This window comes from Musca autumnalis, unplaced genomic scaffold (assembly GCF_047663935.1).
Source record: "Musca autumnalis isolate F117 unplaced genomic scaffold, ASM4766393v1 scaffold_1, whole genome shotgun sequence".
Lineage (NCBI taxonomy): Eukaryota > Metazoa > Arthropoda > Insecta > Diptera > Muscidae > Musca > Musca autumnalis.
This window is the reverse complement of record NW_027411644.1, coordinates 60514828-60532828: the sequence shown is the minus strand read 5'-3', so window position 1 is coordinate 60532828 and position 18001 is coordinate 60514828. Positions and strand designations below refer to the sequence as shown.

At 31.8% G+C, this 18001-nt stretch overlaps 1 protein-coding gene across 21 annotated transcripts in view; it reads left to right on the top strand.

The window, feature by feature from the left end:
- LOC141398711 (uncharacterized) overlaps positions 1-18001 on the top strand; it is an 85310-nt gene that overhangs the window by 31295 nt on the left and 36014 nt on the right. For 3 of the 21 annotated variants that reach the window (XM_073976441.1, XM_073976398.1, XM_073976416.1), the window contains exon 1: positions 4950-5220. The exons of 1 other annotated variant lie outside the window; for it this stretch is intronic. The gene's annotated coding sequence lies outside the window, so the exon portion shown is untranslated. Of the gene's footprint in view, positions 1-4944; positions 5633-5667; positions 5760-18001 lie in introns of those variants that run through there. 17 more of the 21 variants (XM_073976432.1, XM_073976372.1, XM_073976364.1 and 14 more) reach the window with 12 other exon arrangements.

Sequence of the window (18001 nt, the reverse complement as noted above, 5' to 3'; positions counted from 1 at the left end):
TTTTAAAATACTTTTTATCAACATTGATTTTTTAAAAATATTTTTTCATCGACGTGGATTTTTCAAAATCTTTTTAAAAATATTTTTCCATCAAAGTGAATTTTTAAAAAACATATTTTCCTCATGAATTTTTTAAAATATTTTTTCATCAATGTGGATTTTTAAAACAAGAAATTATCATGGTGTTTTTTTAAAAAATACTTTCTCATCAATGTGCATTTTTTAAAAGAATATTTTTTGATTAACGTGGATTTTTTAAAAAAATATTTTTTCATCAATGTGGATTTTTAAAAAATACTTTTTCACCAACGTGGATTTTTTAAAAAATATTGGCATCAACGTGGGGCTTTTTAAAAAACATTTTTTCATCCGCTTGGATTTTTTTAAAAATATTTTTTCAACCGCTTGGATTTTTTTAAAAATATTTTTCATCAACGTGGATGTTTTAAAAAATATATTTTTTATCAACGTAAATTTTTTAAAAAAATATATTTTCCTCAACTTGGATTTTTTAAAATATTTTTAGAACAAAAATTATCATGGTGTTCTTTAAAAAATATTTTTTCATCAATGTGGATTTTTTTTAAAAAATATTTTTTCATCAATGTTGATTATTTTTAAAAACAGGTATTTTTTAAAACATATTTTTTCATCAACGTGGATTTTTTAAAAATATTTTTTCATCAACGTGGATTTTTTAAAAAATATTTTTTATCAACTTGGATTTTTTAAAAAGCATTTTTCATCAAAGTGGATTTTTTAAAAATATTTTTGCATCAACGCTGATTTCTTAATAATACGTTATCATCAACGCGGATTTTTGAGAAATATTTTTTTCATCAACGTGGATTTTTTTAAAAACTATTTTTTTATCAAAGTGGATTTTTTAAAAAGAATTTTTTCATCAACGCGGATTTTTTAAAAATATTTTTTTCATCATTTTTAAAAAAATATTTTTATTCATCGACTTGGATTTTTTAAGAAATGTTTTTTCATCAAATTGGATTTTTTAAAAATATTTTTCATCAAGGTGGATTTTTTTAAAATATTGTTTTCATCAAAGTGGATTTTTAAAAAAATGTTTTTATTCAACTTAGACTTAAAAAAAAATTTTCATCAATGTGGATTTTTTAAAAATTATTTTTTTAATAACGTGGATTTTTTTAAAAAATATTTTTTCATCAACTTGGAATTTTTAAAAAATATTTATACCCTACACCACCATGTGGGGAGGGTATTATAAGTTGGTTTTGGCCAAAAAGTTTGTAACGCATCGAAATAATGGTCGTAGACCCATACTTATATATACCAAAATGAATGTCTCGACGAGCTGAGTCGATCTGGCTATGTGTGTCCGTCCGTCAGTCCGTCCGTCCGTCCGTCTGTCCGTCTGTCCATCTAAACCTTGTAATCACGCTACAGGTCGCAATTTTGATCGGATCGTCACGAAATTTTGGATGTTGATGGGGGTCCCGGAGGGGAAGAAGCCTATTGATTTTGGTGATGGTCGGATAATATTTAGGGGTCGGAATGGGCAAAAAACTTATGCGGATAAAAATACAAAGTTTTTTTCCAAAGCGAATATCTCAGCTTCTATACGGGGTATACCAAAAGAAAAACCAGACAATAAAAGTAGAAAATATCACCTTTCTAATGATGTAAAGTAGGTTCTCGTAGGTGATCAAACAACGAAGATATCACAATAGTCGCACATAAAACCCAAATTTTAATTTTTGCGATTTTAATTATAATGACGAACATCACAGCTTTGGTTGGGGACTTTCCAAAAGCAAAGCCTGGCTATGAAAGTAGAAGACCCCATCTTTACAATGATGTAAACTAGGTCGGCGCAGGTGACCAAATAACGGAGATATCGCAATAGTCGGTAATACATCCCATTTTTCCACTTTTTTGGAAATCACGTTACAGGTCGCAATTTTGATCGGATCGTCACGAAATTTTGAGGGTTAATGGGGTTCACACAGATAAAGAAACCTATTGATTTTGGTGATGGTCGGATAATATTTAGGGGTCGTAATGGGCAAAAAACTTATTTGGAGAAAAAGACACCGTTTTTTTCCTAAGCGAATATCTCAGCTTCTAAAAGGGGTATATCAAAAGCAAAACTTGCTAATGAAAATAGAAAATATCACCTTTGCAATGATGTTACGTAGGCGTAGGTGGTCAAACAACAGAGATATCGCAATAGTCGGTAATGCATTCCTTTTTCCACTTTTCAATTTTTTATTTGGGTTGTACAAAGGCGCTAAGCTATCCCAATTTTAATATTTTGAATTTTATTAGTCAAAAGCTTATGAACAGGGGTAGTGGTGTAGGGTATCACATAGTCGGCCTGACCCGACTATAGCCTTGGCTCACTTGTTTTTCATTAACGTGGATTTTTTTAAAAATATTTTTTCAGCAAATTGCATTTTTTAAAAAATATTTTTTCATCATCTTGGATTTTTTAAAAATATTTTTTTATCGACGTGTATTTTTTAACAATATTTCTGTCATCAATGTGGATTTCTTAAAAAGTATTTTTTTATCAACGTGGATTTTTTAAAAATATTTTTCCATCATCTTGGATTTTTTCAAAAATATTTTTTCATCAACGCGGATTTTTAAAAAAAAGTTTTTCATCGTCTTGGATTTTTTTAAAAAATATTTTTTCATCAACGCGGATTTTTTAAAAAGTATTTTTTTAATAACGTGGATTTTTTTAAAAATATTTTTTCATCAACGTGATTTTTTTTTTAATTTTATCATCAAAGCGGGTTGCTTCTAAAATATTTCCTATCAACGTGGATTTTTTTTTAATATTTCTTTCATCAAAAATTACCTACCTCTGGTTGACAAAAACACATCACTTTATTATCAACATTTTCAATTTTTAATTTAATATTCCTATTTGATTTATAATTACAAATAATTTCCAAATATTTCAAAAATCTATATCAATTTCAATACGTACAGAAAGTAAACAATTTCTCACAAACATTTGCAATTAATTGTGGAATTCACTTAAAAACTGCATTGTCGCACACACAAAAACCCCATCAAGACTTTTTTTTACGTTTTCATTATAAAAATTAACAAAAAAACAATTAAAATGAATACAAATTCAAAACCGAACAGAACAATGTGACTGCCGGTGAATTACAACCAACTAAATTAAAATTACAAATAAAAAATGGATGTTATATTGTTCTAATTCGATTTTTAAACAATTGTTTTTTTTTACAAACAAATTTTTTGCTTAGCTAATTATTAGTAACCTGTTATCGAATAGACCCTAAGGTATTCTGTGAAAAGATCAAAAGGTCTTCAATGAAAAGACCAAAAGGTCTTCTAAGGAGATCCTGAGGTATTCTATGGGGAGACCCTATGGTCATCTGAAAAAAACCTCCTGAACTTGTGTGAAAAAAACTTATAGCTCATTTAGACTAGCCATAAAACCTCGACTGGATTTAATAAATCCAGTACAAATCTCATTGCATTTAGATATACATTTTGGAGGATTTAAATGGCAGTCAGCTGATTTTTGTTCATAGCACAATTACCAAGGTAGATGCATCAGCCCATCTGATCGAATTTTAAACGTCAATAGAATTTTTTGTAAATTGAATTCGTCTCAAAAAACATACTTCAAATTACAAATTTATTGTTTAATACTGAAAATGTCAGTACATTATGCTACTAATGCTAACTAATGAGGAAATAAAGAATTATTTTATCGTTTAGTCATCGTAAATATTAGTCTGGTTGATTAAAATCAACGTTGTATATCAACGCAAATTTAATTTTTTCGTCTTGTTTACAAATTTTTACATTTTAAATTATTTTTGTTGTAGCAATTCACGGATGCATCTACCTTGTTTCTTGTGACAGCTTGCTACTTTTTGTATATTCTAGCAACATGTTGCAAAAGTTGTATATGAGGATTTATGCCAGATTTAAAACAAATCCACTCAAACCTGATAATGTGCTAGCCAAATCCGGCTAATGAAGTCATATCTAAATGGGCTATTACGGTCTTCTTTAAGAATACCTCATGGTTTTGTAAAAAGAAAATGTACTAGTCTTCTGTAGGGTATTCTATGGAAGGACTCTAGGTCTTCATTGAGAAGACCCTAGATCATCTATGGGTAGACCCTATGTTTTGCTGTAAGAAGACCTAATGGTCTCCTATAAGAAGACCTCTTGGCAAACTATAAGAAGATTGATTGATTGATTGTCCTGGTGAGAAGACCTCATGACATTCCATTAAAAGACTTCATTGTCTTCTGTGAGACGACCTCCTATTACAAGACCTCATTGTCTCCTGTGAGAAGACCTCAGGGTTTATTATATGAAGACCCCATGTTCTTCTATGACCCAATGGTCATCTAAAAGAAGGCCTCATTGTCTTCCATTAGAAATTTGTTCCTTACCTTATGGGCTTCCAAATGACATTATTTTCATGAGTGTACAAATCATGTTGCATATGAAGAGAGAAAACTAAAGCCGAACTAAAGCCAACTACAGTCGGCTTGAAACAAACCGGGCTTAGAAACAAACTGCATGCATAAACAACAGCAACAACAACGGCGATAGCTGCAACAATTGCAATGGGAAATATAAAATCTAAAAGAACAATAACAAAATAGTAACAATAAACAAAACAATACCCAAACGACATTTAAACGAATTTCGAACCGGAGAAACAAAAATTAAAAACAGAGGCAGAAAGACTTGACAATAAATCGAATTGTTAATTTCTTGTTGTTGTTGTTGGATTTTACAAAAAAACACGGATTAAAATTAAAATCAACAATAATAACAAAAACAATCATGCTATTGGCCAACACACAAGCCCTGTCCTCCTCCCCGGATAGACTGGCAGCGACGCGACCAGCGAGAGTGTAAAGAGTCGCCAAAAGTCACCAAGCAGAGCTTTAAGCCAAAAAATATCGAATACGAGTTAGTCGAAATTCAACTATCGTGGCGCGAAGATGTTCAGCTAGGAAAAATCACGGCATTAAACGCGCGTTTTATAAACAAAAAAGCATTTAATAAAAAATAAAACAGAAAAAATAATTATAAGGAAAACAAAAAAATATAAAAATCAATTATTAAACAAAATTAAAAAACCAATACTCGCACATAAAAATTAAATAAAAAAATATTTTAAATCCACATAAATAAATAGTAAAACAAAAATAAAATATATATACATAAGTAATAAAGTGTTTTAAATAAACAAAAGATAAATCCGTAAAATAACCATAAAACTAAGAAGCTTTAAAAAATATTTACAATTTTGAATTCCTCTAATGGAAATTTTGCAAACCTTTAAAAGTTACTTTACATAAATTTTGTACGAAATGTAAATGGTGTTAAATTTTTGTGTTACAAATAAATATTAGTAAAAAAATTAACGGAATTTCCAACAACAAAATTAATAAAAACGAGAAATTAATAAAAAGTTTCCGATTTGAATTTTTAATGTAATAAATATTTAAACAAGACCCAACAAATTTTGTGTTTTGCAATAATAAATTTAACAACCTTTAACAACAACTACAACAATAACCAAATGCATAGCTAGATTCCAGTAATTGTTGCAGCATTATTTTGTCTACTTTTTTATGTCTGTCTTTATGTTGTTGTTGTCATTTAGCCACCCGAATAATGTGGTGTTAGACAAAGACATACCAAATCAGCAGCTCGCAGTTACTTAGAGCAACTAAAGCTACCAAACAAGTCCCAAAAAAAATGTTTGTTGTTTTTTTGTGTGATCAACAAAAACAAATCCAAAAATTAATTTGCAATGAAATTTTATTTTCGAGTTGTTTTTTTTATATATTCGTACCTTTACATCATTCAAATTCAAACGAAGAAAATAACATGAAATTTAAAAATTCTGCCACTTTTAGAAAAGTATAGTTCAAACTAAGAAAGGAATGATTTAAAGAGAAAGTGAAAATATGGGTATCTTAATGCTTGGTTTACATTTACGAAATCCACTCGATTTCAACTGTCAATTCCATTGGTTAAACGTCAAATGAAATCCAATCCTCAGCCTTTGGGCTATCACTTTGATACCATAAATATCGTGTTTTATCGATGTAATGGTTTGGACCTCAAGTATGTTCAGACAATTTGAAGTCGATTTGTCCCTTTCTGTCTTCCGGGAGCGCACGATGATGACACAAATACTATGATTACATTTACGAAATCCACTCGATTTCAACTGTCAATTCCATTGCTCAAACGTTAAATGAAATCAAATCGATTTCAGATGAGTTTTCATTTGACGTATACGCAAAGGAATTGACAGTTGAAATCGAGTGGATTTCGTAAATGTAAACATAGTAAAAGAATTCTAAAAACAATACAGATTTTATACAAAATATGAATTCATCAAAATAATGCTTTTTGGATCCCACTAACTCGTATGTTTGGACGGAATTCGTTTCAGTAAAGCTTGCAAAATATCGATAGTACTATCGATACTATCCATATTTTATTTCGATTTTTATTTTAACACTTTTCACTTTAATGCTGAGTGCACATTTACGAAATCCACTCGATTTCAACTGTCAATTCCTTTGGTCCCGGCCCAGACTATCCCTCAATTTCAATGAAATAATTTAATGAAATTATGCGTTCTTAGATCGAGTTCCATATTAAAGTAATTTTATGAAATTGTTGTAGTGGGGAACTCGATCTATGTCCTGGTCCACAGTAGAGTGGTTGCATTGAAAATTCATGAAATTATGCGTTTCTAGATCGAGTTCCATTGTAGAATAAAATCATGAAATTGCTGTAGTAGGGAATTCGATCTAAAAAAATCACTCTAGTGTGGACCGGGTCTTGCTTAAACATCAAATGAAATCCAATGGATTTCATATGAGTTTTCATTTGTCATATGCGCAAAGGAATTGACAGTTTTAAATCCACTCGATTGCATGTAAACGTTCTATAAATTTGAAAAGTTTTAAATGTTTTTGTTTTAGTACGTTTACATATAACCGGATTTAACAAACCCACTGGATTTCAAATGTTATTATCCATTTAGATATGACATCATTAGCCGAATCTAGCTCATTATCAGGTTTTATTTGCTAAATCCGGCCAAAATCAACCAGATTTACCATACAAAAATAAATCCTCTTACTGAGTGGATTTGTTTTAAATCCGGCATAAACCCTCGTATACAACTCTGTTTTTTGCAACATGTTGCTAGAAAATACAAAAAGTGGCAAGTTGGCACAAGAAACAAGGTAGATGCATCGGTGAATTGCCACAACAACAAAAATTTAAAATGTCAAAATTTGTAAATAAGGCGAAAAAATTAAATTTGCTTTGATATACAAAGTTGATTTTAATCAACCAAGACTAATATTTACGATGTCTAAACGACACAATAATTCTTTAGTTGCTCATTAGTTAGCATTAGTAGCATAATGTGATATCATTTTCAATATTAAACAATAAATTTGTAATTTGCCGTATGCTTTTTGAGACTAATTCAATTTACAACAGCTTCTTTTGACGTTTCAAATTCGATCAGATGGGCTGATACATCTACCTTGGTAATTGTACTATGACCAAACATCAACTGACTGCCATTTAAATCCTCCAAAATGTATATCTAAATGCAATGAGATTTGTACTGGATTTATTAAATCCAGTCGAAGTTTTATGGCTAGTCTAAATGAGCTATTGGATCGAGTTCCATATTAAAGTAATTTTATGAAATTGTTGTAGTGGGGAACTCGATCTACGTCCCGGTTCACAGTAGAGTGGTTGCATTGAAAATTCATGAAATTATGCGTTTCTAGATCGAGTTCCATTGTAGAATAAAATCATGAAATTGCTGTAGTAGGGATTTCGATCTAAGAACGCCGAATTTCATGAAATTTTTAATGAAATTCACTCTACTGTGGACTGGGACTAAGAACGCCTAACTTCATGAAATTATTTCAATAAAATCACTCTAGTGTGGACCGGGTCTTGCTTAAACGTCAAATGAAATCCAATGTATTTCACATGAGTTTTCATTCATTTGGTCTGTTCCTTTACTTTTGAAAGTGGTAAAACCGGCAAAAGTAGTGAAAGTTGTAAAGTGCTCCCATGAATTGTATGGTGTCTGAAGTAAAGGAACGCTTTTCGTGTAAAAAGTGGCAAAACTTGAAGATTCTTCACGTAGAGGAACAAAGCTGATATATACGCAAAGGAATTGACAGTTGAAATCCACTCGATTGCGTAAATGTAAACGTACTATAAATTTGAAATTAAATTTTTAGTGCGTTTACATACATATAACCGGATTCATTGCGTGAATATCAAATTAATAGTACGTTTACATATAATCGATTTAAACAAACCCACTCCACGGAGGAAAAAAACGCCTCTCTAACATATGTCCCAAACATATTTTGCAGCAAACATATATTTGTTTGCAATCAGTCCCCAATAAGTGTCGGGGCCTTAAAGTCCGCTGCACATACGGCGCGTTGAGCGTTGCGTTACAATAACCACATGAAAACTTCAAGAACAAACTTGGCATCACTTACACATTTTTCATGTGGTTGTTGTTTTCAACGCGCAACGCGTCCCACAACGGACCGCATGTGTTTGGCCCATAAGGCCTTCTATGAGAAGTACCAATAGTCTTCAAACTAGAGCTGGAAAAATATCGATATCACTATCGTTATAGTTATTTTTCTATCGAACTATCGACAGAATTCTGCCATTTAAGTGGGGTACACACGATCAGTTTTGACTGTCGATTTTTAGGAAATATCGATAAATGGCAAACTGTCCAGCAACCACAAAATATTTTGTGGTTGCCTGATGACTGACAAGAATAAACGGCCACACTGGCAAGCAACCGATTATTTGAGCAAAACTGACACTCAAAACTAATCGTGAGTACCCGACTTACGGTAGAGACAGGATCAGCTCGTTGCTTGCTTTCCAAATGTCAAATTATAAAGGAATGTCAGAGCCTCTTTGTGTTTGTTTATCGGAACACACACTTTTAGTACGCTTATAGTACGTTTATATATAACCGGATTTAACAAACCCACTGGATTTCAAATGTCAACTCCCTTGTGTATACGTCAAATAAATCCTCATTAAGAAGGTTAACCCTGCAAAAGGCTATAATATAAACATGGCCTTACATATAATCGGATTTAACAAAAGCACTGGGTTTCAAACGTCAATTACATTGTGTTGACGTATTCACAAATCCTCATAAAGAAGGTTAACCCGACAAAAAGCTATAATATAAACAGTCTGTAATCCTCATAAAAAAGGTTAACCCGACAAAGATGTCTAATGTGTATAGCGGTTTAAATTTAGGAAATCCACTGGATTTCAATTGTCATCTTGCTTATTCGTCAAACAAATCTTTGCCAATAAATCCAGTGGAATTTATTTATCGCATGCTCTATGTAATTGATATTTAAAATCCACCACTTTGATGTTAAATACAGGCGATGGAAAACTAAAGATAGTATCGATATTTTTATAATAAATATCGAAACTATCGAATGGTGCGACTATCGATAGTTTGCCAGCTCTACGTTTCAGACAATTTGAGGTCGATTTAGCCCTGCCCGACCATCTGTCTGGCTGTTACACACAATAACTCTCAGACCGATCATCCGCACCTCGTAATACATTGTCCAAACTTATATCAAGTTCGACTATACTGGTCAGATCCCTAAGGTACCCTCTCACACAAAATTGCATCGCATAACTCTCGAAGAGTGTAACCGATTTGGTCCAACTAAAATGGATGGTGGACACGATGATTTTCGAATTGGGTATCACATTTAGCCAAAACTTGCAAAAAATCTTCACATTGCTAAATATCTTCTAACCATACATCAAGTTCCAGGAAATTCTATATCATACAAAATCTTCGGGTACGTCACTCAAAAAATAAATAAATAAATAAAAATAAATAACAAATGTCCTATATGCCTAATATCAGTACGCTTTCGGAATGCTTTCGTGGGAACGTATGTAAGTAAATTTTTCACAGTGAACAAAGGCGCTCCTACGAGGGTAAGAGCCGATTGCCACATATCCCTTGGGGTTAAATCAAAACGTCGATCTATACATACAAATTTCTGGCGGAAAGTTTTTAGACTCAAAGAAGACTAAATGCCAAATTTCCGATATTTCGATAAAACCTTCAAAATACCGAAAATCAAGATGTGCGCCTCTATGGAACCCGTACTGTTGTTGATTCATCCAAACTTATAGGACAATTTGGGTTTTTTCTTCTTCAAACATAATATCCGTTATTGACTCCTTCCTGTTCATTCATATGATAGGACAAGAAAGTGAGAACAGTTGTAATTGGGTTGATAAGCTTCAAAAGATTATATGTATAATAGTACGTTTATATATAACCGGATTTAACAAACCCCCTGGGTTTCAAATGCCAATTCCTTTGCGTATACGTCAAATAAATCCTCATTAAGAAGGTTAACCCTGCAAAAGGCTATAATATAAACATGGCCCAAGGTAGTTAATTTATATGAACAAAACTTTCATTCGTTTCACCATGAAATTCTCTAATCCTGAAGTATTAGCTTATCACTTTCTACAAAAAGTATTAACCACCGGCATTTGCAAAAATAAATTTAAATAATTTATGTGAAAACAAATAAAAATCATACTAGACACACTAAATGTTGTCGTCTGTGTGTAAATGTATGTATGTTGTGTTGTATTCTCAAGGTTTTCTTGAAATGATTTAAAATACGCACCTGCCCGGATTGTCGGATGATGCCGTTAATGTTAACCACTATTTTTTGTTCATAGCAACTGTTGCTACATATGAATCTGTAGTAGTAGCGTTTTATTTGCAGGAAAATTGAGATAATTTTAGCATGTTTACATTTACGAAATTCAGTGGATTTTAACTATCAATTTCATTGTGTGTGTATACGTCAAATAAAATAATATTTATTGAAGATTTCATGCGTTTGATATGGAAACTAACACGTTTTTAATAGTTGGTCTATCCAGTACTGCAAGAATCTACTAATTTTTACTATTTTTTTCGATAGCATAAAGGAAAAAATGGTATCATAGTAAAAAGTAGTAGCTTCTTGCATGTTCTGGAACAGAGCAATTATCTCCTAACGTGGTTGTTGTTTTAAGGCGTTATAGCGACAATCAAGAGACCCGTTATGGCTAATAGGTCATTTAGATATGACTTCATTAGCAGGATTTAGTGCATTATCAGGTTTTATTTGCTAAATCCGGTCAAAATCTACCAGATTTCCCATACAAAAAAAAATCCTCGTATTGGGTGGATTTATTTTAAATCCTGCATAAATCCTCGTATACAACTCTGTTTTTTGCAACATGTTGCTAGAAAATACAAAAAGTTGCAAGCTGGGACAAGAAACAAGGTAGATGCATCGGTGAATTGCTATTACAAAAATAATTTAAAATGTCAAAATTTTTAAACGATACGAAAAAAATAAATTTGATTTGATATACAAAGATGATTTTAATCAACCAAGACAAATATTTGCAATGTTTAAACGATAAAATAATTCTTTATATGCTCATTAGTTAGCATTAGTAGCATAATGTGCTAACATTTTCAATATTAAACAATAAATTTGTAATTTGCCGCATGTTTTTTGATACGAGTTCAATTTACAACAACTTCTTCTGACGTTTAAAATTCGATCGGATGGTCTGATGCATCTACCTTGGTAATTGTGCTATGAACAAAAATCAGCTGATTGAAATTTAAATCCTCCTAAATGTATATCTAAATGCAATGAGATTTGTACTGGATTTATTAAATCCTGTTGAGGATTTATGGCTAGTCTAAATGAGCTATAAGGCATGAGAGTCAAACCATTTCGAATAATCGCGACGAATCGTTTCGTAAGACATTAAAGTAGCATTTTTTCGTATCATCAGCCTTAAGAAACACGGGAAAATATGAAAAACATTTGGCAACACTTGTGCAAAACAATTGCATGAAATGTTTATTCAAAAATCAGAAAAAGAAGCAGACCATACAAAATAAATCCTCGTATTGAGTGGATTTGTTTTAAATCTGGCATAAATCCTCGTATACAACTCTGTTTTTTGCAACATGATGCTAGAAAATACAAAAAGTTGCAAGATGGCACAAGAAACAAGGTAGATGCATAGGTGAATTGTCACAACAAAAATAATTTAAAATGTAAAAAATTTTAAACAAGGCGAAGAAATTAAATTTGCTTTGATATACAAAGTTGATTTTAATCATGGCGCATGAAATAAGGTGATACAATAATACCAACTGATGTCTTCATTTGCTGGCATAACATATTTTTAATCAACACTAAATAACAAATATTTCACTTCTATCAAGAATATATGTATGTGTACAACGTCTTTATGGATATTTTGCTCGAAAAATGTTGAGAGCAAATGAAGACTACGATCTTAATTCGACTTTTGGATCACCTTCTTAAATTGGCCTTGATTTTAATCAACCAAGACTAATATTTACGATGTCTAAACGATAAAAAATACATTGTTTGCTCTTTAGTTAGCATTAGTAGCATAATGTGCTAACATTTTCAATATTAAACAATAAATTTGTAATTTGCAGTATGTTTTTGAGACGAATTCCATTTACAACAACTTCCTTTAACATCTCAAATTCGATCAGATGGGCTGATGCATCTACCTTGGTAATTGTGCTATGAACAAAAATTAGCTGACTGTCATTTAAATCCCTCCAAAGGTATATCTAAATGCAATGAGATTTGTACTGGATTTGAAGCATTGTGGCGTTTTTTTTTTTTATTGGGATAGCGTTTGCACTTTTGTTTTTTTTTTTTTTTTTTTTTAAATAGTCTGGCTTAATCCCATTGTTGTTGTTTTAATATTTTAAAACAACTATTCTATTAGTGGAAAAGATTTGGCATTGTTCGCCAAGGGGTGAGGCAGGGAATACTATAGTTTCGATCCACGCCACTGGATCTCATCAGTTCCCTTGTTTCTTGTTTGTGGATATTCTCCACCGAAGTTATTTTTCAATAACTTCTTCAACAAGAAACTTTTTATACCCAAACATCAATCGTCAGCTCGAAGTATAAAGGTAAGCAAAGAAAGAAGTTCAATGAGAAGTTTTTCCTTGGCAACCTCATACAACTCCGACGAAAGTGTCTGCGAAACAATTCAAACCTCTTCCACTTGTGTGTGTCGTCGAATTTCGACAAATGCACACACCAAAATTTGGTTGGTCTGCTTTACAGCAAAAACAACACACGTCGTGCCAGTGTCTTCAATTTGAAGCATTGTGGCGTTTTTTTTTTTTATTGGGATAGCGTTTGCACTTTTGTTTTTTTTTTTTAAATAGTCTGGCTTAATCCCATTGTTGTTGTTTTAATATTTTAAAACAACTATTTTATTAGTGGAAAAGATTTGGCATTGTTCGCCAAGGGGTGAGGCAGGGAATACTATAGTTTCGATCAACGCCACTGGATCTCATCAGTTCCCTTGTTTCTTGTTTGTGGATATTCTCCACCGAAGTTATTTTTCAATAACTTCTTCAACAAGAAACTTTTTATACCCAAACATCAATCGTCAGCTCGAAGTATAAAGGTAAGCAAAGAAAAAAGTTCAATGAGAAGTTTTTCCTTGGCAACCTCATACAACTCCGACGAAAGTGTCTGCGAAACAATTCAAACCTCTTCCACTTGTGTGTGTCGTCGAATTTCGACAAATGCACACACCAAAATTTATTAAATCCAGTTGAGGGTTTATGGCTAGTCTAAATGAGCTATTATAGTACGGTTACACTAGAGTTTTTTGCCGGGTTAACCCACTTCGAGAGTATTTATTTGACGTTTGCGCTATGGAATTAACATTTCAAATCCAAAGCCACTTGGTTAATCCGGTTAAGTGTAAACGGGGTACTAGTCAGGCTTGCCCCATACTACATAGTTTACTGCCTCTCGTTGTTTAAACGCCGCTTAAAAATTCGTATTTTTTGTTATTTTCTTAAGCGATGCTCCTATTTCTGTCCTGTTCCATTCATAGAGTGATATTTGCCAAGTGCAGTGGTGCTACAATCTCAAAAACGATTTATTTTACTCTCAATGCTGACGTTCATCACAACTCACTTTTCATCTTCAAAATAAAAAAATAAATGAAATAGTAAAACACGACTAATAACTTAATTGTTGGTTGGCCAACTCTTGTCGTAATTAACTCTTAAACAAAACTGTTCAGATTTGATGAAAAAATGGCTTTTAAACTTTTAACACACACAGAGATTTAAATACTATTATTATCAAAAACAACAACAACAATATGAACAAAATTATTTCAACACTTCGTCTAAATTAAAATGTACTTGATTTGAGAGATTTGAGATTAATTCTCCGGAAACTTTACGGGGCTGCTGTTTAGTTAAATGCTATATAAAGTTGAATGACATGACAGGAAGTTATTAGTTATATGAGCGGCTAAATAATGATTGATGTTAGAGTACGTTTACATTTCGAAATCGAGTGGATTTCAACTGTCAATTCCTTTGCGTATACGTCAAATGAAAACTCATCTGAAATCCTTTGGATTCAATTTGACGTTTAAGTAATGGAACTGACAGTTGAAATCGAGTGGATTTCGTAAATATAAACCTAGCATTAGATTTAAATGGAGGAAAATATGAAAGGGAACACTTAAAGGTAGTGGTATTATTTAAGGATTTGGATATAGATAATATTTAATCTAATCATAAAATAGATTTGAAAATCCAATAATGCTAATACTATGTTTACATTTACGAAATCCACTCGATTTCATCTGTCAATTCCTTTGTGTATACGTCAAATGAAAACTCATCTGAAATCGATTGGATTTCATTTGACGTTTGAGCAATGGAATTGACAGTTGAAATCGAGTGGATTTCGTAAATGTAAACATAGTATAAGTTTACATTTACGAAATCCACTCGATTTCAACTGTCAATTCCATAGCTCAAACGTCAAATGAAATCTCATCTGGATTTCATTTGACGTTTAACCTATGGATTTGACAGTTGAAATCGAGTGGATTTCGTAAATGTAAACCAAGCATTAGATATGAATTGTCAGTATGCAATTCTGTCTGTATTTGCACACGCAGAAATCGTCACTAAAGTCCAATTAACATATGCGCATTAAATGATTTCGTTTTACGAAATCCTAGAAACAAATTAAGTGTATTTACATCAATTTTTTGCGTCATTTGCTTACGCACACAATCGCACATACACTCGGATACAATAACACATACACACGCACACAATAATTTTAATTTCGAAAAATAAGAATTTCAAAACACTAATGTTTACCAACTAATATTAAGTTTACATTTACGAAATCCACACGATTTCAACTGTCAATTCCATTACTTAAACGTCAAATGAAATCCAATGGATTTCAGATGAGTTTTCATTTGACGTATACGCTAAGGAATTGACAGTTGAAATCGAGTGGATTTCGTAAATGTAAACCAAGCATAACTCGACTTAATTCAAAATTAAAAAATATATAACTTTAGCAAGTTTTTTAACCATTTATTTACACTTTTTTCATCGTTTGAGTATTTTTGTTTTTCTACAACACACACAACCAAACAAAGACTTCATAAAACAGTTGCATTTTTTGGTAGTTTATGACGAAAAAGCAGGGTTGCGTATAATAGTATGGTGTTTTCGTGCGTTGTGCCAAGTTTATATGCCATTTAGATATGACACCATTAGCCGGATTTAGCGCATTATCAGGTTTTATTTGCTAAATCCAGCCAAAATTTACCAGATTTTCCATACAAAAATAAATCCTCCTATTGAGTGGATTTGTTTTAAATCTGGCATAAATCCTCGTATACAACTCTGTTTTTTGCAACATGTTGCTAGAAAATACAAAAAGATGCAAGCTGGAACAAGAAACATGGTAGATGCATCGGTGAATGCTACACTAAAATAATTTAAAATGTAAAAATTGATTTTAATCAACCAAGACTAATATTTACGATGTCTAACCCCCTGTTTTTGTAAAAAAATTTAATCTTCTCACACGAATTGTCAAATTTTGTAGATCGATTTATTCGACTTAGTGCAAATGTAAAGCGCTGATTTTTAAATGAGGATTTCTTAGCTATATATGGACCTTATCTCCGAAAAATTAAGTCTGTATATCGCCTGTGGGCTGAGCTATGGATGCCTAAATTATTACGAATATAGACGAACGAACAAAAATAAGTTACAAAAACTGGGGGTAAACGATAAAATAATTCGTTTATTTATTTTAGATGGGCAAACTGCGATAAAATAATTCTTTATTTGCTCTTTAGTTAGCAATAGTAGCATAATGTGCTAACATTTTCAGTATTAAACAATAAATTTGTAATTTGACGTATGTTTTTTGAGACGAATTCAATTTACAAAAAATTCTTTTGACGTTTCACATTCGTTCATATGGGCTGATGCATCTACCTTGGTAATTGTGCTATGAACAAAAATCAGCTGACTGCCATTTAAATCCTCCAAAATGTATATCTAAATGCAATGAGATTTGTACTGGATTTATTAAATCCAGTCGAGGATTTATGGCTAGTCTAAATGAGCTATTACACTAGCGCTCCAAAATCCACTGGATTTCATAAAATCCTGAAATACACCCCGGAGTTTACACTTATTTTTTGTTGATTTCAAACATATCACAATGATCAAGGTAGATGCATATGCGCAGCTGATCCAACATATATTTTCAAAACAAGTTGTTGTAAATTGAATTAATCATCAAAAATATACGACAATATAGAACTTTACAACTTTATTTGGAAAATTATCGTAAAATTATCTATATATATGGCCTGTTCCCGTACTTTATAAAGTGGTAAAAGTCGTAAAAGTTGTAAAAGTCGTAAACGATTTTCATATAAATTTTGTGTACGGGAACGCAAAATGTGTAAAAGTGGTAAAAATTGTAAAAACTTTTTAGTTCTGGAACAGAGCTATAGTATTAATTGTGTATAGTACTAACAAATGAAAAAATAAAAAAAAAATGATTTTATCGTTTAGATATCATAATAATAAATTTTGATAAATAAAAGTTGTGCTCAGAACCTGCACAATATTAGTACTAGCAGTAGTTTTCCCGTTTAGTGCTAAAAATGCGTTCCCGTACTTCGAAATCTAGCAAGACTTGCACTTCTCTTTAAACAAAAATAGCGCCGAATAACACCCCCTTCTCCTGTTTTCTGCCATACAATTTTGGCCTAGTAGAAACTAGCAGCAAGCTTGTTCATTGGCATCTAATATGATAGCTGATACGTTGATTTTGACATTTATGCTGGGGTTTTTGCAATTTCCGACATTTTTCCGTTCCCGTATTTTTTAAGAAATTTGTATGGGGAAGCAATTTTTGACAATTTGCTCTTTTTTCTAACATTACCATTAAAAAAGTACGGGAAAACAATGAAAAATAGGATTGTAACAAAGTAATTTAATATTTTTTCACATTGTCTACAAACCTTGATTCTAACATTTTTTTGTGGCAGCAATTGACCATCTACCTTGTTTATTGTGATACATGAAAAGTGTTGCAACTTTTGGTACTTTTTTAGGCAAAAGCAGGGTTGTATATCATGTGTACTGTGATTTCGATGTTGATTTCGCTGAAATCACGAAATGAGATGATTTCATTTTTGTATGCGAAATCATGAAAAATTTTGCTTGATTCCGCGCGAAATCACGAAACGCCTTCGAAATCACGAAACGACGACGAATGTAAACCAAGCATTGTTTAGAATAAATGACGCAGCTATCGTCATTTATTTATGTATGGTAAATGACGCAAAATGTTGCCTGTTTTAGCAAATAAATGACGAAACAGCCCTAAAACCTGTTTTTCGTGCTAATGTAAAAAGCACATAAGGGGTAGTGTTTAGTTACAAACCTTTTTTGTTTTTTTCCCGTTTA